Source organism: Triticum aestivum, chromosome 7A, assembly GCF_018294505.1.
Source record: "Triticum aestivum cultivar Chinese Spring chromosome 7A, IWGSC CS RefSeq v2.1, whole genome shotgun sequence".
NCBI classification, from domain to species: domain Eukaryota; kingdom Viridiplantae; phylum Streptophyta; class Magnoliopsida; order Poales; family Poaceae; genus Triticum; species Triticum aestivum.
The window spans coordinates 463,325,828-463,350,949 of NC_057812.1; positions in this window are offsets into that span (position 1 = coordinate 463,325,828).

Below are 25,122 nucleotides of genomic sequence, written 5' to 3' on the forward strand. Positions count from 1 at the left end.
GTAGGGCTGCGCCAAGAAGGAGAGGAATTCGTGTGTATGGGCAGCCCAAACCTCAAGTATATATAGGGGGAGGGGAGGGGCTGTGCCCCCACCTAGGGTTCCATCCCTAGGGGTGGCGGCAGCCCCCGAGATCCCATCTGGGTGGCGGCCACAAGGGGGAGAGGGGGAGGCGCACCTGGGGTGGGCTTAGGGCCCATCTGCCCTAGGGTTTGCCCCCCTTCCCTCTTGGAGGCGCCTTGGGCCTTGGTGGGGGGGGCGCACCAGCCCACCTGGGGCTGGTCACCTCCCACACTTGGCCCATGCAGCCCTCTGGGGCTGGTGGCCCCACTTGGTGGACCCCCGGACCCCTCCGGTGGTCCCGATACACTACCGGTAAAACCCGAAACTTTTTCGGTGACCAAAACAGGACTTCCCATATATAAATCTTTACCTCCAAACCATTCCGGAACTCCTCGTGACGTCTGGGATCTCATCCGGGACTCCGAACAACATTCGGTAACCACGTATACCTATTCCTTATAACCCTAGCGTCATCGAACCTTAAGTGTGTAGACCCTACGGGTTCGGGAACCATGCAGACATGACCGAGACGTTCTCCGGTCAATAACCAACAACGGGATATGGATACCCATGTTGGTTCCCACATGTTCCACGATGATCTCATCGGATGAACCACGATGTCGAGGATTCGATCAATCCCGTATACAATTCCCTTTGTCTATCGGTATTGTACTTGCCCGAGATTCGATCGTCGGTATCCCGATACCTTGTTCAATCTCGTTACCGGCAAGTCTCTTTTACTCGTTCCGTAACACATCATCCCGTGATCAACTCCTTGGTCACATTGTGCACATTATGATGATGTCCTACCGAGTGGGCCCAGAGATACCTCCCCGTGTACACGGAGTGACAAATCCCAGTCTCGATTCGTGCCAACCCAACAGACACTTTTGGAGATACCTGTAGTGTACCTTTATAGCCACCCAGTTACGTTGAGATGTTTGGCACACCCAAAGTATTCCTACGGTATCCGGGAGTTGCGCAATCTCATGGTCTAAGGAAATGATACTTGACATTAGAAAAGCTTTAGCATACGAACTACACGATCTTTGTGCTCGGCTTAGGATTGGGTCTTGTCCATCACATCATTCTCCCAATGATGTGATCCCGTTATCAACGACATCCAATGTCCATGGTCAGGAAACCGTAACCATCTATTGATCAACGAGCTAGTCAACTAGAGGCTTACTAGGGACATGGTGTTGTATATGTATCCACACATGTATCTGAGTTTCCTATCAATACAATTCTAGCATGGATAATAAACGATTATCATGAACAAGGAAATATAATAATAATCAATTTATTATTGCCTCTAGGGCATATTTCCAACAGTCTCCCACTTGCACTAGAGTCAATAATCTAGTTCACATCGCCATGTGATTAACACTCACATGTCACATCGCCATGTGACCAACATCCAAAGAGTTTACTAGTGTCACTAAACTAGTTCACATCATCATGTGATTAAGACTCAATGAGTTCTGGGTTTGATCATGTTTTGCTTGTGAGAGAGGTTTCAGTCAACGGGTCTGCAACATTCAGATTCGTATGTACTTTGCAAATTTCTATGTCATCTTGTAGATGCAACTACTACGCTACATTTGGAGTCATTACAAATAAATGTTCTACTTGGAGCTATTCTAAATTGTTGCTCCATTATACGTATCCGGTATCTCTACTCAGAGCTATCCAGATAGGTGTTAAGCTTGCATCGACGTAACTCTTTACGCCGAATTCTTTATCACCTCCATAATTGAGAAACATGTCCTTATTACTCCAAGGACAATTTTGACCGTTGTCTAGTGATCCACTCCTGGATCACCTTTGTACCCTCTTGCCAGACATGTGGCAAGGCATACATCAGGTGCGGTACTCAGCATGGCATACCGTATAGAGCCTATGACAAAAGCATAGGGCACAACATTCGTCCTTTCTCTTTCTTCTGCCGTGGTCGAGCTTTAAGTCTTAACTTCATACCTTACAACTCAGGCAAGTACTCCTTCTTTGACCGATCCATCTTGAACACCTTCAAGATCATGTCAAGGTATGTGCTCATTTGAAAGTATCATTAAGCGTTTTGATCTATCCTTATAGATCTTGATGCTCAATGTTCAAGTAGATTAATCCAGGCTTTCCATTGAAAAACACTTTCCAAATAACCCTATATGCTTTCCAGAAATTCTACGTCATTTCTGATCAACAACATGTCAACAACATATATTCATCAGAAATTCTATAGTGCTCCCACTCACTTCTTTGGAAATACAAGTTTCTCATAAACTTTGTATACACCCAAAATCTTTGATCATCTCATCAAAGCATACATTCCAACTCCGAGATGCTTACTCCAGTCCTTAGAAGGATTGCTGGAGCTTTGCATACTTATTAGCATCTTTCAGGATTGACAAAACCTTCCGGTTGTATCACATACAACCTTTCCTCAAGAAAATCATTGAGAAAACAATGTTTTTGACATCCTATCTGCAAGGTTTCATAAACAATGCAGTAATCGCTAATATAATTCCAACAAACTCTTAGCATCGCTACGAGTGAGAAAGTCTCATCGTAGTCAACTCCTTGAACTTGTCGGAAAACATCTTAACGACAAGTCAAGCTTTCTTGATGGTGATACTTACCATCATTGTCCGTCTTCCTTTTAAAATCCATTTGTACTCAACAGCCTTACGACCATCAAGTAGTTCTTCCAAAGTCTACACTTTGTTTTCATACATGGATCCTTTCTCGGATTTTATGGCCTCGAGCCATTTATCGGAATCCGGGCCCACCATCGCTTCTCCATGGCTCGTAGGTTCATTGTTGTCTAGCAACATGACTTCCAAGACAGGATTACGTACCACTCTGAAGCAGTACGCATCCTTGTCATCCCACAAGGTTTGGTAGTGACTTGATCTGAAGTTTCATGATCACTATCATAAGCTTCCACTTCAATTGGTGTAGGTGCCACAGGAACAACTTCCTGTGCCCTGCCACACACTAGTTGAAGAGACGGTTCAACAACCTTATCAAGTCTCCACCATCCTCCCACTCAATTCTTTCGAGAGAAACTTTTTCTCGAGAAAGGACCCGATTCTAGAAACAATCCCTTATTGCTTTCGGATCTGAGACAGGAGGTATACCCAACTGTTTTGGGTGTCCTATGAAGATGCATTTATCCGCTTTGGGTTCGAGCTTATCAGCCTGAACTTTTTTCACATAAGCGTCGCAGCCCCAAACTTTTAAGAAATGACAGCTTAGGTTTCTCTAAACCATAGTTCATACGGTGTCATCTCATCGGAATTACGTGGTGCCCTATTTAAAGTGAATGCGGTTGTCTCTAATGCCTAACCCATAAACTATCGTGGTAATTCGATAAGAGACATCATGGTATGCATCATATCCAATAGGGTGCAGTTATGATGTTCGGACACACCATCACACTATGGTGTTCCAGGCTGTATTAGTTGTGAAACAATTTCCACAATGTCTTAATTCTGTGCCAAACTCGTAATTCAGATATTCATCTCTATGATCATATCATAGATATTTTATCCTCTTGTCACGACGATCTTTCAACTTCACCCTGAAATTACTTGAACCTTTCAATAATTCAGACTCGTGATTCATCAAGTAAATGTACTCAACATCTACTCAAATCATCTGTGAAGTAAGAACATAACGATATCCACTACACGCCTCAGCACTCATTGGACTGCACACATCAAAATGTATTACTTCCAACAAGTTGCTTTCTAGTTCCATTTTACTGAAAACGAGGCTTTCAGTCATCTTGCCCATGTGGTATGATTTGCATGTCTCAAGTGATTCAAAATCAAGTGAGTCCAAACGGTCCATTTGCATGGAGTTTCTTCATGCATATACACCAATAGACATGGTTCGCATGTCTCAAACTTTTCAAAAAACGAGTGAGTCCAAAGATCCATCAAGATGGAGCTTCTTCATGCGTTTTATACCGATATGACTTACGTGGCAGTGCCACAAGTAGGTGGTACTATCATTACTATCTTTTGACATGAACATGTGTATCACTACGATCGAGATCCAATAAACCATTCATTTTAGGTGTAAGACCATTGAAGGTATTATTCAAATAAACAGAGTAACCATTATTCTCCTTAAAAGAATAATCGTATTGCGATAGACATAATCCAATCATGTCTATGCTCAACGCAAACACCAATCTCGATGGTAGAGGGAGCGTACGATATTTGATCAACCTTGGAAATACTTCCAACACATATCGTCATCTCACCTTTAGCTAGTCTCCGTTTATTCCGTAGCTTTTATTTCGAGTTACTAACACTTAGCAACCGAACCGGTATCTAATACCCTGGTGCTACTAGGAGTCCTAGTAAAGTACACATTAACATAATGTATATCCAATATACTACTATCGACAGCCTTCTCATCTACCAAGTATCTAGGGTAATTCTGCTCCAGTGGTTGTTCCCCTTATTACAGAAGCACTTAGTCTCGGGTTTGGGTTCAACCTTGGGTTTATTCACTAGAGCAGCAGCTAATTTGCCGTTTCATGAAGCATCCCTTTTTGCCCTTGCCCTCCTTGAAACTAGTGGTTTCACCAACCATCAACAATTGATGCTCCTTCTTGATTTCTACTTTTGTGGTGTCAAACATCACGAATATCTCAAGGATCATCATATATGTCCTTGATATATTATAGTTCATCACGAAGCTCTAGCAGCTTGGTGGTAATGACTTCAGAGAAACATCACTATCTCATCTGGAAGATCAACTCCCACTCGATTCAAATGATTGTTGTACTCAGACAATCTGAGCACAAGCTCAACAATTGAGCTTTTCTCCTTATTTTGCAGGCTAAGAAAATCGTCGGAGGTCTCATACCTCTTGACGTGGGCACGAGCCTGAAATCCCAATTTCAGCCCTCGAAACATCTCATATGTTTCGCGACGTTTCAAAAACATCTTCGATGCCTCAATTCTAAACCGTTTAGCTGAACTATCACGTAGTTATCAAAATGTGTATGTCAGATGTTCGCAACATCCACAGACGACGTTTGAGGTTCAGCACACTGAGCGGTGCATTAAGGACATAAGCCTTCTATGAAGCAATGAGGACAATCCTCAGTTTACGGACCTAGTCCGCATAATTGCTACTACCAACTTTCAACTAAATTTTCTCTAGGAACATATCTAAACAGTAGAACTAAAGCGCGAGCCACGACATAATTTGCGAAGACCTTTTGACTATGTTCAGGATAATTAAGTTCATCTTATGAACTCCCACTCAGATAGACATCCCTCTAGTCATCTAAGTGATTACATGATCCGAGTCAACTAGGCCGTGTCCGATCATCACGTGAGACGGACTAGTCATCATCGGTGAACATCTTCATGTTGATCGTATCTACCATACGACTCATGCTCGACCTTTCGGTCTCTTGTGTTCCTAGGACATGTTTGTACATGCTAGGCTCGTCAAGTCAACCTAACTGTTTTGCGTGTGTAAATCTGTCTTACACCCGTTGTATGTGAACGTTAGAATCTATCACACCCGATCATCACGTGGTGCTTCGAAACAACGAACTGTCGCAATGGTGCATAGTTAGGGGGGACACTTTCTTGAAATTTTAATGAGGGATCATCTTATTTACTACCGTCGTTCTAAGTAAACAAGATGCATAAACATGATAAACATCACATGCAATCAAATAATAGTGACATGATATGGCCAATATCATATAGCTCCTTTGATCTCCATCTTGGGGCTCCATGATCATCTTGTCACCGGCATGACACCATGATCTCCATCATCATGATGTCCATCATCATGTCTTCTTGAAGTTGTCTCGTCATCTATTACTTCTACTACTATGGCTAACGCTTTAGCAATAAAGTAAAGTAATTACATGACGTTTAAGTTGACACGCAGGTCATAAATAAATAAAGACAACTCCTATGGCTCCTGCCGGTTGTCATACTCATCGACATGCAAGTCGTGATTCCTATTACAAGAACATGATCAATCTCATACATCACATATCATTCATCACATTCTTCTTGGCCATATCACATCACATAGCATACCCTGCAAAAACAAGTTAGATGTCCTCTAATTGTTGTTTGCATGTTTTACGTGGCTGCTATGGGTTTCTAGCAAGAACGTTTCTTACCTACGCAAAAACCACAACGTGATATGCCAATTGCTATTTACCCTTCATAAGGACCCTTTTCATCGAATCCGATCCGACTAAAGTGGGAGAGACAGACACCCGCTAGCCACCTTATGCAACTAGTGCATGTCAGTCGGTGGAACCAGTCTCACGTAAGAGTACGTGTAAGGTCGGTCCGGGCCGCTTCATCCCACAATGTCGCCGAATCAAGATTGGACTAGTAACGGTAAGCATATTGAACAAAATCAACGCCCACAACTACTTTGTGTTCTACTCATGCATAGAATCTATGCAATAGACCTAGCTCATGATGCCACTGTTGGGGAACGTAGCAGAAATTCAAAATTTTCCTATGTGTCACCAAGATCTATCTATGGAGAAACCAGCAACGAGGGGAAGGAGAGTGCATCTACATACCCTTGTAGATCGCTATGCGAAAGCGTTCAAGAGAACGGGGTCGAAGGAGTCGTACTCGTCGTGATCCAAATCACCGGAGATCCTAGTGCCGAACGGACGGCACCTCCGTGTTCAACACACGTACAGCCCGGTGACGTCTCCCATGCCTTGATCCAGCAAGGAGAGAGGGAGAGGTTGAGGAAGACTCCATCCAGCAGGAGCACAACGGCGTGGTGGTGGTGGAGGAGCGTGGTACTCCAGCAGGGCTTCGCCAAGCACCGCAAGAGACGAGGAGGAGAGAGGTAGGGCTGCGCCAAGAAGGAGAGGAACTCGTGTGTATGGGCAGCCCAAACCTCAAGTATATATAGGGGAGGGGAGGGGCTGCGCCCCCACCTAGGGTTCCATCCCTAGGGATGGCGGCAGCCCCCCAGATCCCATCTGGGTGGCGGCCACAAGGGGGAGAGGGGGACGCGCACCTGGGGTGGGCCTTAGGGCCCATCTGCCCTAGGGTTTGCCCCCTTCCCTCTTGGAGGCACCTTGGGCCTTGGTGGGGGGGGGGCGCACCAGCCCACCTGGGACTGGTCACCTCCCACACTTGGCCCATGCAGCCCTCCGAGGCTGGTGGCCCCACTTGGTGGACCCCCGGACCCCTCTGGTGGTCCCGATACACTACCGGTAAAACCCAAAACTTTTCCGGCGACCAAAACAGGACTTCCCATATATAAATCTTTACCTTCGAACCATTCCGGAACTCCTCGTGACGTCAGGGATCTCATCCGGGACTCCAAACAACATTCGGTAACCACGTATATCTATTCCTTATAACCCTAGCGTCATCGAACCTTAAGTGTGTAGACCCTACGGGTTCGGGAACCATACAGACATGACCGAGACGTTCTCCGGTCAATAACCAACAGCGGGATCTGGATAACCATGTTGGTTCCCACATGTTCCACAATTATCTCATCGGATGAACCACGATGTCGAGGATTCGATCAATCCCGTATACAATTCCCTTTGTCTGTCGGTATTGTACTTGCCCGAGATTCGATCGTCGGTATCCCGATACCTTGTTCAATCTCGTTACCGGCAAGTCTCTTTTACTCGTTCCGTAACACATCATCCCGTGATCAACTCCTTGTTCACATTGTGCACATTATGATGATGTCCTACCGAGTGGGCCCAGAGATACCTCCCCGTTTACACGGAGTGACAAATCCCAGTCTCGATTCGTGCCAACCCAACAGACACTTTCGGAGATACCTATAGTGTACCTTTATAACCACCCAGTTACGCTGTGACGTTTGGCACACCCAAAGTATTCCTACGGTATCCGGGAGTTGCACAATTTCATGGTTTAAGGAAATGATACTTGACATTAGAAAAGCTTTAGCATACGAACTACACGATCTTTGTGCTAGGCTTAGGATTGGGTCTTGTCCATCACATCATTCTCCCAATGATGTGATCCCGTTATCAACGACATCCAATGTCCATGGTCAGGAAACTGTAACCATCTATTGATCAACGAGCTAGTCAACTAGAGGCTTACTAGGGATATGGTGTTGTCTATGTATCCACACATGTATCTGAGTTTCCTATCAATACAATTCTAGCATGGATAATAAACGATTATCATGAACAAGGAAATATAATAATAATCAATTTATTATTGCCTCTAGGGCATATTTCCAACAGGGAGAGGGTTCTATAGGTCTCGGGGATTTGCATGCTTGGGTTTTTCCCTTTTTTCTCGTGTTTTAGTGTCGGTCTTTTTCGTTATTATTGCACTCTAAGTATTATATTGTCTCTCCTTTTTGTGCTCAGGGTGGTTAGTCTATAAAATCTAGGGGGAGTCTAGTCCTGGAAGTGTGCCCATGCTTTCTAACAGCTAGTTCCTATTGGGGCACACATTCAGGGGGAGTTCCGTCTAGAATTCTTTGACTTGTCTCTTGCAAATCGCGTTGTTGTCATCATCCACCAAAAAGGGGGAGATTGAAAGGGCATTTCCCTACTTTATGTTTTGTATGATGATGACAACCCTTTGTGGTCTAATCGTGTGCTATATGTTTCAGGTTCTCGAGGCTTAGGCTTACATCGGATTGCTATTGCCTCTCATAGGAAAAGATCGAAGACGTGTCCTCTACGCTTTTATTTTCTTTGGTCGTAGAGTTCCCGTACTATCAAGAGGGAATCCTCATTTGGAAGCTCTGGGGGAATCAGTTCACGTACACTTTCCTCACCCCTCCTTTGTCTTCCTCAGTTGTGAGAGAGAGATCCCCCTGTCTTTCCTTCGTGTTTCGGCTCTTCCCAGCGGTTGTACCGCTCCCTAGAGTGGTTGTACCGCTGGACCTTGATGCTTTCCTACTTTGACCGAGCGGTTGTACCGCTGCCTCCAGGTGGTGGTACCGCCACCTTGCTCAACAAAGGCTAGGACGATGGTTCCGGCCATGCACCGCTCAAGTACCGATCTCGTCTCTGTTCTGAGACGGTAGTTGTGCGGTGGTGGCCCGGTTGATCCGGTCGATCCTCGTTGACCGGTACCACCGGTGGTCTGAGCGGTTCTTCCGCTCAGAACTTCACCGCCCAAGAGCTCAAGGCCATGCGGTTGTTCCGGTCTTGCACCGCTCAAGTACCGGTCTCGTCTCTGTTTCGAGGCGGTAGTTGTGCGGTGGCTGGGCGGTTGGTCCGGTCATTCTCTTAAACCGGTACCACCGCCTAGTGGCCCGGTTGTACCGCCTGGTAGGGTTTTGCAGCTACACCGTGAGTCCCGGTTGTACCGGGACAAGGACCGGTTGTACCGCTGCGGGGCTGAAAGCGCAGCAATGGCTGGATTTAGAGGGTTGGTATTTAAGAGAGCTTCTCCCACCTACCACTCTCACCTTTTGACCTCTCCCACTCCACCATTAATGCACCTCAAGCTCTCTTGCCCGATCTCTCTCTCTAGCCACTCAAACTTGTTGATTTGCTAGGGCTTGAAGGAGGAGACCTAGATCTACACTTCCACCAAAGGACTTTTGCTTCCCCCATACTTTCTTGTGTGGATTTTTTTACTCTTGGGTGTTTGAGCACCCTAGACAGTTGAGGTCACCTCGGAGCCATATTCCATTGTGGTGAAGCTTCGTGGTTTTGTTGGGAGCCTCCAATTAAGTTGTGGAGAGAGCCCCAACCTTGTTTGTAAAGGTTCGGTCGCTGCCTTCAAGGGCACCAATAGTGGAATCACGGCATCTAGCATTGTGTGAGGGCGTGAGGAGAATACGGTGGCCCTAGTGGCTTCTTGGCGAGCATTGTGCCTCCACACCGCTCCAACGGAGACGTACTTCCTCTCAAAGCGAAGGAACTTCGGCAACACATCCTCGTCTCCACCGTCTCCACTCTTGGTTATCTCGTGCCTTTATTTGAGCAAGCTGATTTGTTTCTTATCTCTTGCTTGCTTGTGTTCCTCTCCTTGTTGCATCATATAGGTTGCTCACCTAGTTGCATATCTAGACAACCTACTTTGATGCAAAGTTTAAATTGTTAAAGAAAAGCTAAAATTGTTAGTTGCCTATTCACCCCCCCTCTAGTCAACCATATCAATCCTTTCAAACACTACTATCAGTGTCCGTCTTCCTCTTGAAGATCCATTTAATCTCAATGGCTCGCCGATCATTGGGCCAGTCAATCAAAGTCCATACTTTGTTCTCATACATGGATCTCATCTCAGATTTTATGGCCTCAAGCCATTTCGCGGAATCTGGGCTCATCATCGCTTCCTCATAGTTCGTAGGCTCGTCATGGTCAAGTAACATGACCTCCAGAACAGGATTACCGTACCACTCTAGTGCGGATCTCACTCTGGTTTACCTACGAGGTTCGGTAGTAACTTGATCTGAAGTTACATGATCATCATCATTAGCTTCCTCACTAATCGGTGTAGTAGTCACAGGAACAGATTTCTGCGATGAACTACTTTCCAATAAGGGAGCAGTACAGTTACCTCATCAAGTTCTACTTTCCTCCCACTCACTTCTTTCGAGAGAAACTCCTTTTCTAGAAAGTATCAATTCAACGCAACGAATATATTGCCTTCGGATCTGTGATAGAAGGTGTACCCAGCATTTTCTTTTGGGTATCCTATGAAGACGCACTTCTCCAATTTGGGTTAGAGCTTATCAGGTTGAAACTTTTCCACATAAGCATTGCAACCTCAAACTTTAAGAAACGACAGCTTAGATTTCTTGCCAAACCATAGTTCATACGGTGTCGTCTCAACAGATTTAGATGGTGCCCTATTTAACGTGAATGCAGTTGTCTCTAATACATAACCCCAAAACGATAGTGGTAGATCGGTAAGAGACATCATAGATCGCACCATATCTAATAAAATACGGTTATGACGTTCGGATACACCATTATGATGTGGTGTTCCAGGTGGCGTGAGTAGTGAAACTATTTCACATTGTTTTTAACTGAAGGCCAAACTCGTAACTCAAATATTTTACTTCTGCGATCATATCGTAGAAACTTTCATTTTTTGTTATGATGATTCTCCACTTCACTCTGAAATTCTTTGAACTTTTCAAATGTTTCAGACTTGTGTTTCATCAAGTAGATATACCCATATCTGCTCAAATCATCTGTGAAGATCAGAAAATAATGATACCTGCGACGAGCCTCAATATTCATCGGACCACATACATTAGTATGTATGATTTCCAACAAATCTGTTGCTCGCTCCATTGTTCTAAAGAACGGAGTCTTAGTCATCTTGCCCATGAGGCATGGTTCGCAAGCATCAACTGATTCATAATCAAGTGATTCCAAAAGCCCATCAGCATGGATTTTCTTCATGCGCTTTACACCAATATGACCTAAACGGCAGTGCCACAAATAAATTGCACCATCATTATTAACTTTGCATCTTTTGGTTTCAATATTATGAGTATGTGTATCACTACGATCGAGATCCAACGAACCATTTTCATTGGGTGTGTAACCATATAAGGTTTTATTCATGTAAACAGAACAACAATTTATTCTCTTACTTAAATGAATAACCGTATTGCAATAAACATGATCAAATCATATTCATGCTCAACGCAAACACCAAATAACACTTATTTAGGTTCAACACTAATCCCAAAAGTATAGGGAGTGTGAGATGATGATCATATCAATCTTGGAACCACTTCCAACACACATCGTCACTTCACCCTTAACTAGTCTATGTTCATTCTGCAACTCCCGTTTCAAGTTACTACTCTTAGCAACTGAACCAGTATCAAATACCAAGGGGTTGCTACGAACACTAGTAAAATACACATAAATAATCTGTATATCAAATATACCTTTGTTCACTTTGCCATCCTTCTTATCCGCCAAATACTTAGGGTAGTTCCGCTTCCAGTGACCAGTCCCTTTGCAGTAGAAGCACTTAGTCTCAGGCTTAGGACCAGACTTGGGCTTCTTCACTTGAGAAGCAACTTGCTTGCCGTTCTTCTTGAAGTTCCCCTTCTTCCCTTTGCCCTTTTCTTGAAACTAGTGGTCTTGTCTACCATCAACACTTGATATTTTTCTTGATTTCTACCTTCATCGATTTCAGCATTACGAAGAGCTTGGGAATCGTTTCCGTTATCCCTTGCATATCATAGTTCATCACGAAGTTCTACTAACTTGGTGATGGTGACTAGAGAATTCTGTCAATCACTATTTTATCTGGAAAATTAACTCCCACTTGATTCAAGCGATTGTAGTACCCAGACAATCTGAGCACATGCTCACTGCTTGAGCTATTCTCCTCCATATTTTAGCTATAGAACTTGTTGGAGACTTCATATCTCTCAACTCGGGTATTTGCTTGAAATATTAACTTCAACTCCTGGAACATCTCGTATGGTCCATGACGTTCAAAACGTCTTTGAAGTCCCGATTCTAAGCCGTTTAAGCATGGTGCACTAAACTATCAAGTTGTCATCATATTGAGCTAGCCAAATGTTCATAACATCTGCATCTGCTCCTGCAATAGGTTTGTCACCTAGCGGTGCATCAAAGACATAATTCTTCTGTGCAGCAATGAGGATAAACCTCAGATCAACCTCAGATCACGGATCCAATCCACATCATTGCTACTAACATCTTTCAACTTAGTTTTCTCTAGGAACATATCAAAAATAAAACAGGGGAGCTAAACGTGAGCTATTGATCTATAACATAGATATGCTAATACTACTAGGACTAAGTTCATGATAAATTAAAGTTCAATTAATCATATTACTTAAAAACTCCCACTTAGATAGACATCCCTCTAATCCTCTAAGTGATCACGTAATCCAAATCAACTAAACCATGTCCGATCATCACGTGAGATGGAGTAGTTTCAATGGTGAACATCACTATGTTGATCATATCTACTATATGATTCACGCTTGACCTTTCGGTCTCCGTGTTCCGAGGCCATATCTGTTATATGCTAGGCTCGTCAAGTTTAACCTGAGTATTCCACGTGTGCAACTGTTTTGCACCCGTTGTATTTGAACGTAGAGCCTATCACACCCGATCATCACGTGGTGTCTCAGCACGAAGAACTTTCGCAACGGTGCATACTCAGGGAGAACACTTATACTTTGATAATTTAGTGAGGGATCATCTTATAATGCTACCTTCAATCAAAGCAAGATAAGATGCATAAAAGATAAACATCACATGCAATCAATATAAGTGATATGATATGGCCATCATCATCTTGTACTTGTGATCTTCATCTCCGAAGTACCGTCATGATCACCATCGTCACCGGCGCAACACCTTGATCTCCATCGTAGCATCGTTGTCGTCTCGCCAATCTTATGCTTCCACGACTATCGCTACCGCTTAGTGATAAAGTAAAGCATTACAGCGCGATTGCATTGCATACAATAAAGCAACAACCATATGGCTCCTACCAGTTGTCGATAACTCGGTTACAAAACATGATCATCTCATACAATAAAATTTAGCATCATGTCTTGACCATATCACATCACAACATGCCCTGCAAAAACAAGTTAGACGTCCTCTACTTTGTTGTTGCAAGTTTTACGTGGCTGCTATGGGCTTAGCAAGAACCGTTCTTACCTACGCATCAAAACCACAACGATAGTTTGTCAAGTTGGTGCTGTTTTAACCTTCGCAAGGACCGGGCGTAGCCACACTTGGTTCAACTAAAGTTGGAGAAACTAACACCCGCCAGCCACCTGTGTGCAAAGCACGTCGGTAGAACCAGTCTCGCGTAAGTGTACGCATAATGTCGGTCCGGGCCGCTTCATCCAACAATACCGTCGAACCAAAGTATGACATGCTGGTAAGCAGTATGACTTATCTCGCCCACAACTCACTTGTGTTCTACTCGTGCACAACATCAACGCATAAAACCTAGGCTCGGATGCCACTGTTGGGGAACGTAGTAATTTCAAAAAAAAATCCTACGCACACGCAAGATCATGGTGATGCATAGCAACAAGAGGGGAGAGTGTTGTCTACGTACCCTCGTAGACCGACAACGGAAGTGTTGACACAACATAGAGCAAGTAGTCGTACGTCTTTCCGATCCGACCGATCCAAGTACTGAACGTACGTCACCTCCGAGTTCTGCACACGTTCAACTCGGTGACGTCCCTCGAGTTCCGATCCAGCAAAACATTGAGGGAGAGTTTCGTCAGCACAACGGCGTGATGACGGTGATGATGTTCTACCGACGTAGGGCTTCGCCTAAGCACCGCTATGATATGACCGAGGTGGAATATGGTGGAAGGGGGCACCGCACACGGCTAAGGAACGATCACAATGATCAACTTGTGTGTCATGGGGTGCTCCCTTGCCTCAGTATATAAAGGAGGGAGAGGGGGAGGTGCGGCCGGCCCTAAGGGTCCGCCTGGAGGAGTCCTACTCCAACCGGGAGTAGGACTCCCCCCTCTTGCCTTGTTGGAAAAGGAAGGAGGAAGGGAGAAAGAGGAAAGAGGGGCGCCGCCCCCCCCTTCCTTGTCCTATTTGGACTAGGGGGAGGGGGCGCACGGCCTGCCCTGGCCGGCCCTCCTCTTCTCCCTTATGGCCCATGAAGGCCCAATAACCCCCGGGGGGTTCCGGTAACCCCCCGGTACTCCGGTAAAATCCCGATTTCACCCGGAACGTTTCCGATATCCAAATATAGGCTTCCAATATATCAATCTTTATGTCTCGACCATTTCGAGACTCCTCGTCATGTCCGTGATCACATCTGGGACTCCGAACAACCTTCAGTACATCAAAACGCAAAAACCCTAATTACGATCATCACCGAACTTTAAGCGTGCGGACCCTACGAGTTCGAGAACTATGTAGACATGACCGAGACACGTCTCCGGTCAATAACCAATAGCGGAACCTGGATGCTCATATTGGCTCCTACATATTCTACGAAGATCTTTATTGGTCAGACTGCATAACAACATACGTTGTTCCCTTTGTCATCGGTATGTTACTTGCCCGAGATTCGATCGTCGGTATCTCAATACCTAGTTCAATCTCGTTACTGGCAAGTCTCTTTACTCGTTCTGTAATACATCATCCTGCAACTAACTTATTAGTTGCAATGCTTGCAAGGCTTGAGTGATGTGCATTACCGAGAGGGCCCAGAGATACCTCTCCGACAATCGGAGTGATAAACCCTAATATCGAAATACGCCAACCCAACAAGTACCTTCGGAGACACCTGTAGAGCACCTTTATAATCACCCAGTTACGTTGTGATGTTTGGTAGCACACAAAGTGTTCCTCCGGTAAACGGGAGTTGCATAATCTCATAGTCATAGGAACATGTATAAGTTATGAAGAAAGCAATAGCAACAAACTAAACGATCAAGTGCTAAGCTAACGGAATGGGTCAAGTCAATCACATCATTCTCCTAATGATGTGATCCCGTTAATCAAATGACAACTCATGTCTATGGTTAGGAAACATAACCATCTTTGATTAACGAGCTAGTCAAGTAGAGGCATACTAGTGACTCTCTGTTTTTGTCTATGTATTCGCACATGTATTATGTGTCCGGTTAATACAATTCTAGCATGAATAATAAACATTTATCATGATATAAGGAAATAAATAGTAACTTTATTATTGCCTCTAGGGCATATTTCCTTCAGCCATAGTTTTCATTAGAGTCTTCTCTCTCGAATAAATAGTATGCGGTGAGTAGACCAATTATTGTTGGGCAATTTATAGAAAAGAGCATAGTTATGATGTTATTCGTGGCAATGATCATGTAAATAGGCATTACGTCTGTGACAAGTAGACCGACTCATACCTGCATCTTCTACTATTACTTCACTTCGGGGGTGCTTCTATGTTTGCCTCTCTACGTATTAAGTTCATGATAGACAGAGTAATGCATGAAGTATGATGACATAATGTATACAAAATAAAACCAAACAATATGATTGAACCCCGTTGTTTTACCCTTAATGACAACAATACAAATACGTGTCTTGCTACCCCTTCTGCCACGAGGCGAGGACACCGCAAGATTGGATCCATTACAAAGCACCTCTCCCGCTGAAGATAAATCAATCTAGTTGGCCAAGCCAAACAGATAGATCAGAGAGAAATATAAAGCTATAACAATCATTCATAACAAAGTTTAGTAAAGACTGAATTACTTTTAGTGAATAATCTGATCATGGACCCACAATTCATTGGATCCCAACAAACACACCACAAAAGAAGATTACATCTGATAGAACTCCATGGAGATCATGAAGAACATGGTATTGAAGATCGGAGAGAAAGAAGAAGTCGTCTATCTAGCTATGGACTCGTAGATCTGTGGTAGACTACTCACACATCATTGGAGGTACAGCAAGGTTGATGTAGAAACCCTCCGTGATCGATTCTCCCTCTGACAAAGTACTAGAAAAGGCCTTCAGATGGGATCACGGAAGAACAGAAGTTTGCAGCGGCGGAAAAAATGTTTCGGGTGGCTCTCTGTTGGTTTGGGAATGTTTGGAAATTTATGGAGTTGGAATTAGGTCAAACGGTAGCTCAGGTGGCGCCCCCCTAGGGGTGCGCCGTGTGAGCTCGTGGCTCTCCCGTAGATCTTCTAGCTTCCTCCTGAAAGTTCTAGGGTCCCTTCTGGTCTAGAAAAAATCACCCGTGAAGTTTCATCGCGTTTGGAATTTGTGTAGTACTGATTTTCTGAAAAACCAAAAACAAGCAAAAAAAACAACAACTTGCATTGAGCATTGTGCTAATAGGTTAGTCCCCAAAAATAATATAAAATTGCATATAAAGTGTCTAAGATTGGTAATATAATAGCATGAAAAAGTTAGATACATTGAATATCAAGGTGGTGTTGCAGTGGTTGCCCTGTGGGTGTGGCGGTGTCCGATGTGGGTGTGGTAACGGCCTTGGGGTCCACGAGCTGGGAGAGTGTGGATTAGGAGGGGTGAGGTGGTGCACGGGTGGAATATTTGGGTGAGGCCCGACTATCGGATCGATGCGGCGGACAGTTCGTACTCCCCTACTCCTCTCCCCCATTTGACCTTGAATCGGGAGTATCGAAAAGTCCACACTGTCCGAATTGAAAAGAGGGAGGTTGCTAGATGACCTTTTCAATCTAGACAATCCGGTCCAAATATATAGGGAGAAGTAGAATAGCCCGTTTGTTGCCCTCATGGGGGAGTAGTAGGAATATCAAAAGGTCCAGACTATCTGACTCGAAATGAGGGAGCTCGTTAGATGCCGTTTTTGATTCGAGCAATCCGGTCCAAACATAGAGAGGGGGTAGTAGAAGAGCCCGGTAAAGTTGGGACGAGGATTTTTGACACACAGGTCTCACGGCACGCAGGTTCCTCGGGCGTGCTTGTATTTTGGCTTCCAATTTTTAAACTTTTATGCCTTTTGAACGAAAAGTCTAGATTGAGGTCTGGTTCCATATTTGTGTTTTTCGTGACGAGGGCTTTCAAATAAGATCTATTTTAAATATGTTTCGACGAATTTCAAAAATAAATGTTAGGTTTCAAATCTTGAAACTTAGTATATGCAATCGATAAAATCATGATTTTTGTGCCTACAACTGACAAAAAAATGTCTTAAAGTTTTATCTATGAAACTTGGTAAGGTCGAGCGAGTTGGACCGTTAGTGTACGACTGAAACTTCAAACTTATTGTGCCCTCGTGCGGGAAAGTCATAAGGTTTTTAAATGGAAAGTCATAAATTTCAATGACTGAAACTTAAAAGGTCCAACTACTTTGCGAATCCCAAAGTAATCGAGCGGCCGCGCGACGCTTGGCAGATGTGTGCCCTGTGAATTTGTAGGTAGAGTTGCTCCTAGATTTGCATATGAATCAAGGACATGCCAGCATTTACACACACACACGTACGTAAATAGGATGTCCTTCTAGGGCAATTCGATCTTCCCAAGCATGTGCCATTGTTTGCTAGCTAACACCGTCAGGCCCTTCCCAATGCTCCACCGTGGACAGGTGCTAAGCATGCCACATAAGTAAAAAAATAACATGGCACTACATTTAAGGAGGAGAGAGAGTACTTTGGTGACCCCAGAAAGAACCAATGCTAAGCGCAAAAACCTAGGCAAACCACTTAAGGGCATCTCCAATGGTTGTAAGATAGTTGTTGGTAGACTTTGTCACATAGGATTTTTGATGATGTGTCATACAATAAATGAGGGAAGAGAGGAAGGTTGTATGTACATGAACCAACACTCCTTGCACAAGCTCCAATGTAGAATGAGAGAGCACCTTATTTATTATCTCACATCCTATTGGGCAAACTAGATACAACCCATTGGAGTTGTTGTATGTTAAGTTGTTGGTTGATGATATGTCATATTTTACCAACAAGCTAACATACAAACTGTTGGAGATGCCCTAAATGAAACGATTTGACCAATACATGAAAGACTTTAGGTGCTAACTCATTAAATAATGTGTGCTTAGCAACAACAAGCTAAGCACCTATGCATTGGGGTGTTGAGTTGCTAAGGTATTTAATGCACTTAGCACCTCATCTAAGCACCTTTGTATTGGAAGAGGTCTTAGGCTAGCCATAGTGGGGGTAACTTCGATAGTAACTTAACACATCCCAAGACAATTTTGCTTATGTGGCAAGTATTGAATGAGGAAAGAGGTGCTTGTGATAACATAAGGCCCCTCCCAATGCTCCACCTTATACAGGTGCTAAGCCTTCCACGTAGGCAAAAAATCTGATGTCGCGAGTTATTTAAGAAGAGAGAGATGAGTGTGGTGATCCCAGAAAGAAACGATGCTAAGCGCGTAAACCTAGGCAAAACATTTAAAGGAAGAAAGCCCACCAATACATGAAGAGTTTTAGTTGCTAAATTATTAAATGAAGCAAACTTAGCAACCATAAGCTAAGCACCTATGCATTGGGGAGTATAGTTGCTAAGCTATTTAATGTGCTCAGCACATCATCTAAGCACCCATGCATTGGCAGCAGCCTAATATATTACTGTAACATAGCGTTTCCCGAGGCAAAATGAGTCTATAAGCTAATAAATGAAGCAATCTGTGACACTACTACTATGTTATTTTGCATTATGAAGATAGTAATTTAGACTAGTGTCATAGGCATGATACTAGTATAAGTTACTCCCCGCTATGACCAATCTTAATGTATGTAGCATATCATGCATCAATGTATCGCAGTGTTCGGTCGTGTGGTTTCCAAAGGCTAAAACATCTCTATACTGTGATCTGTGTATGCCATCTCTAAGCCATTCAAATAGCGTCAAATTTGTATCCGCCCATAAGTGTTGTCAATATTTTTGGTCATTGGCTGGACAGTATTTTAAATAGGTACAAAATGCTAATAAGGATGGGACCGTATGCCTTACTATGGTCGCTTTGACTATGTAGAAATGATGTTGTTTTTAATGACAAAAATGTTTCTCCTTTGTAGGTTATTTTTGGTTGTACGCACTCGTTTCGTACGTGGTGTACGCTACAACGAGCGGAGTACTAATCGTTGTTCAAGGCGGTGTGTACGCTGTTGGAACAGGTGGTTATGGAGGTTTTTACCCAATATGGATGGCTGCATAATCTCCGGATTGGTCCACCATCTCTTTCGACATAGGCATAGTGTCGGTCTACGGACTCTACTGTTGCCGAATTGTCTGTCTTTTATCTTTCTGTTTATCAGACTACTGGTGTTTGGCTGTGTGCATCCTAATTATGCAGAAGCTGAGTGATACTTTTAATACTTTATATCACTTTAATGCTACATTTTTGAGATAATAAAAACGCCCCTTATCAAAAAAACTGTGATCTGTGTTCGACCGAACTGTGATGAGTCAAGGGATGCCTGTGACTTTTTTTTTACATAAAAGGCTTGACGCTCGATTTTATAAATAAACGCATGCCGGCAACGTCACCCGACAAATGATCAACCAAGTACAACGAGGTTCGAAAGCACAACAGGACAAATACAAAAAAATAAGTTCAACAATAGATCAGGCATGCATGCCAAGCTAAAGAAGGCAAAAAAACACTACGTAGGCAGGAGCGGTCATGAAGCATTTCGAACAAAAAAAGGAGGGGGGGGGGGGGGGGGGGGGGGTTGATGAAGCAGCAGGATGTGTCAAGTTGATAGGAGAAGCTCGGATCTTCGAACCCATCAAAATAAGGGCATCGGCATCCACAACTCTAGCGAGTGGCCTCCACTCCTGCAAATGAGCAATCATTTTGAACATGCAACGATAAACTTATTATGAGTATAGTCCACAAAGAACAACAAAGTGCCACAAAGGCGGTCCAGAGACAAGAAGAAGTTGACCCGATATGTTCGATACTTGCACAAATAATTCTGCAAAGTTGCTCGTGTTACAACGGATGTTCAGTCACAACCGAATGCAAGTCCAACCGAATTTAGCCAACACAGTTGAAAATAATATGTTTAGTGTTTCGATCTCCCCACAAAGAGACGAGCTAGGTTAGCGTTGCCATTGTGCTTAGGGATCTGATCACTAGTCCCAAGGCGCTTTCTAATTGCTTGCCAAAGAAAAATCTTGATTTTGAGAGGGATCCAAACGCGCCAAACACCCACGAAGTGGTTAGACCGATGCTTCTACACTAGCTTGGAGTAGGGCGATTTGACCGAGAACTCGCTCGAGAAAAGGTGTGGGGCCAGAGCAGCCGATCGGGAACCTGTGAGAGGGAAGGGAATATGTGGAAGTAAGGTCCTGTCAATTTGCCAACTCTTCAGGAGGAGACAGGGAATGGCGAAACCCCCATCCCCAACACTAGCGGCGAGCTCCCAAATGGAGGCCTCCTGGTTTGAATAATAGGAGAAAAGGGCTGGAAACCAAATTAAATCTAAGGGGGCTATCCCCTGCGACCAGTCGAGCCAAAAGCCGACCGAGGTCCAACCTCGAACTTGATCAAACTCCTAAATTCGTCGGCTCACACACACACACACACACACACACACACACACACACACACACAGAGAGAGAGAGAGAGAGAGAGACGCAGACATTTTTGAGCTATAGCTAGTGGTTTTTTTTAATCTATCTGCCTACCTTTGTGCGCACGCACACAGACCTTTCAGCAACGAACGGCATGAAGTAGTTAACAGAGAGAACCAAATAAACTACCGTTGATTTTTGTTGGCTAGCTCCAATACACGCTGATAAAAGTTAAGATGCTTCTCTCTCTAGCTACCTAGAGCTACAGCCGCATGCAAGCTTTATCATGACATTTGCTTGTCTTAGGTGCCGTGTCTACCAAGTGGAGCCTACACAAGTCTGGTGCATCACCATTTGTATGCATTAGACTAGCCTTATCATGTTGTCATCTCATCACCATGCACTGGTCACTGATACACAGTGCATGCATGCTACTATCCAACCCACCATTTGAACCAACCAATGAACCTACACATGCATATATATGTGCATGACATTACACTTTTAACCTAGCTAGCTAGACGCTGAGTTCCATGTCTCTGATCTCCCAAAGTATCAGTTGTCCATTGATGTGGCATAAGGAATCATGAGCTTCCGAAGCATCATGAGCTCCATGATGAACAGTTCTCCCGCTATGGTTGGATCTTCTTTTCTGGGCCCTCCTCCTTTTTCTCATTTGTCATGTCAATATATACATCTCAAATTCAAAAGCGTCGAAGATGCATACTCATGCACACCACGTTAGTTATATATATATATATATATATATATATATATATATATATATATATATATATATATATATATATATATATATATATCCTGTAGCTATATGTGTGATAACCATGCAGATATATAATACATAGTGTTATCTAAAAACAATAGAAGTGTACTAGCACATGATGAGTTGAGATATCAACATATATATGGATTTGACTCTCTCTATGAACCTCCTACAATGGACAGTGATCCTTGCATAACCAAACATGTGGAGAACTGAATCAGTGACAACGGCTAGATCAACGACTACAAGATGTATGCTTCAGTGCCTAATTCATTGAGGATTCGATAGAACCAAACTTGAATCGTCTTTTCAGTAAGGCCCTCCTTCTCTTAATCTTAGTCCTTTTTCTCTTCGTGAAACTAGTTTCTTTAAAGTGGGCATACATGAGACCTTGATTGAGGTAGCACACATATCATTTCATTTCATTTGAAACCTCATCATGTATGATGGTACAGCAATGAAATAACAGCTCATAGGCTTCTCTTTATATAGTGGAAGACTGAAACAAAAATGAGACCAAAATTTCATAGATTTAAACTATATTAACACTGAATACTGAGCATGTGATTTCCGTATCTTCGTAAAGGATTTTTCTTCAGTTCTTTTTTCAAACAGAATATGGCTCAATTTTCACAGCTAGCAATTATAATTGTCAATGTAAAGTCAGATGAACGCGGCGTAAAATCTCACTTAACCTCAGCAACTATACTCTGATAGGGAATTTAGCTGTATCTTTCGTGTGTGTTTTTGGTATTCAACACCAAATTGGTTTTGTCATACATATGTCTAGAGTGCATGCATCTCTGTCCTGTTGTATTTTATAGATCATCCATTTGTACACCACACATGTTTTAATTGATGAAACCAACTGCATTTGTACACCACACATTGAATTAAAATTACGTACGTAAGTAAATTTCACTTCCAGATGCATCATTATTACTAAAACACCATACATGCAAGTATATTTTAGCGTGTGCTCAAAATCTACAAAATTAACTGCCTTTGAACTAGCATTGAGGTTGATCCAATAAAGAGCATATAGTTCAATAACATGATGTCGCGATCCATTACAAAGAAGTGTAGAATTTGAATACTAAGATAAAGTATGTATTTCACTGTGCAAAATAAAATAACACCAATTAGCATTGTTCATTGAGAAACTTGCGTAGGAGTCGCTAGCTAGACCGAATGCATTAATGGAAGGTTAAATCCTATTGGTTCTTGCACATGATGCACCTTTCCAATTGAATTCTTCAAGCGGATACCATACGGCAGGAATAGTCGCCTCTCGTTTATGATAATGCTAGGACACCTATACAACAAAATATACCAGTGGTCGACTATTTCTTAGCATGTTACATACTCCTTAGCATAAGTTGTGGAAACGGTTTTTTCCAATGGAAATTACAATAAATTAGTGGATGCTAAACATAAAAACATCAAGGTGTGATTGATTGAACAAGATGTATGACTTACCTTAATTTACCTCATGATCAAGATTGATTGATGTACCAATGTTAGAGATATAGAACTCAATTTGTGGCGCGGGCGCGGGATAATATGGATCAGTTAGGAATGACCACAGAACTAATTACAACTAGTTTTCACAAATGCAAAAGAAGTCAGACTAGTTATGCTTAATTAATCGGATGCATCTCGATCAATTCACAATTTCGTTTATAGAGATGTCAAATTAGCTAGGGAAAATAACACTAATTCAACTTGTAGCTCGAGCTACGAAAGATAAATATGAACCCAATTAATATTAGTAAGAAAACGTGTGACATTTTCAGTTACACAATTACCTAGTACCAAACTTCTATGTTTATCGTAGCTAGGTATCCTGTAAATTTTCCCTCCGGTTCCCTAGTTAAAAATGTTTTGGGCCTAGAAAAGGAGTACATCTGACATCAGATTTTAGGGTTAAAAATCTGACAGCCCTCGGGTTTGTCGGAGCCCGATGGAATGCATGGCAATTACTCGCTGCAGCATGGCAAATTTTGCTGAAAAAAATTTACACTACATATCAATTTTCACTTTAGAACATGGCAAATTTATCTGGTATTTTTCGCCTGGCAAATCTGGACATTTGCTGAGAAACATTAAGAATCTAATGGCAGAACTTTAACATTAGGCTAGAAAAATAGTAAGAACTTTGACCATCAACATGTGAAAGAAATGTTGCAAAAGAATTGTATGTGTGAATTTATCTCGTAAAGTATTTTTAGAACACATAATTTGACGACGTTTCCTAAATGTATTCCAACCAAAAGTTTGAGATCAAAGCTAGGTATATTTTCAAGATGCGTAAGATGTCTACAAGGATACATGATCTATGGAAATCTGAGTTACTAACATTGAGGATGGCCAAAACCCTAAGCCCAATATCGGCTAGCATAAAATGAAGAGAGCATGGATAGAGGACGCTTGTGAGCTAGCTAGGTCAAGCATGCATTGTATTTAGTGAGTTCGGTGAGCTGGGTCCACAGCCACAATGGGATCCATCGATGGAATCGTAAAAGAAGAACAATGAGAGGAGGAGGAAGAGGAAGTATTAAATGCGGCACCGCGTGAGATCGACATGGGCGCATGCATGGAGGTGAGGAATTCCCTACCGATCAGGAAGACGGTTCCAATTGGTCCCGGCACGTACGTCCATTGATGGATCTCTCCGACCTTGTCGCGGCCGACCCTCTCTCACTCTCTCTAGTGTATCATGTCTTTGCATTTGGCCGGCCGGCCAATTTAATTATATCGCTAGGAGTAGTACGTACTTTCGAGTAACCAGACCGCTCGAGCTTGAAGGATCACCTAATTTGCACTTGGCAGCTGTAGTTTAGTGCATGGGTAAGTTGTCCATATGCATGCATGCACGGAAAATACGTACGAAGTAGAGTATATGTGTATGCTTTCTTCTGAGAATTGATATGCATATATACGTATGCAAATGCAAAAGAACGGAGGCCAGTAACTCCATCGTCTTCCCGCAAAAAAAAAAAAGTAACGCTATGTGTCAGGGCTGTTTTGTGCCGGTTTTAGCCTCGAATAAGTCTGGGGGTGACGGAGTATAAAGTGCCGGGCGTCAAGAAAAAAAATACTCTGCTCTACGTTTGGAATGAGATTTTCCGCATCCAATTTCACTGGGCGTCAATGACCATATGAGCCCTCAAAAAAATTGACCTTATGAGGGGGTTTTTTTTTTGTAGACAGGCATGATGAGGTGATTAATTGATTGAATTCGTGCGGTGCGAGGCCGGGCCGGAAGAAT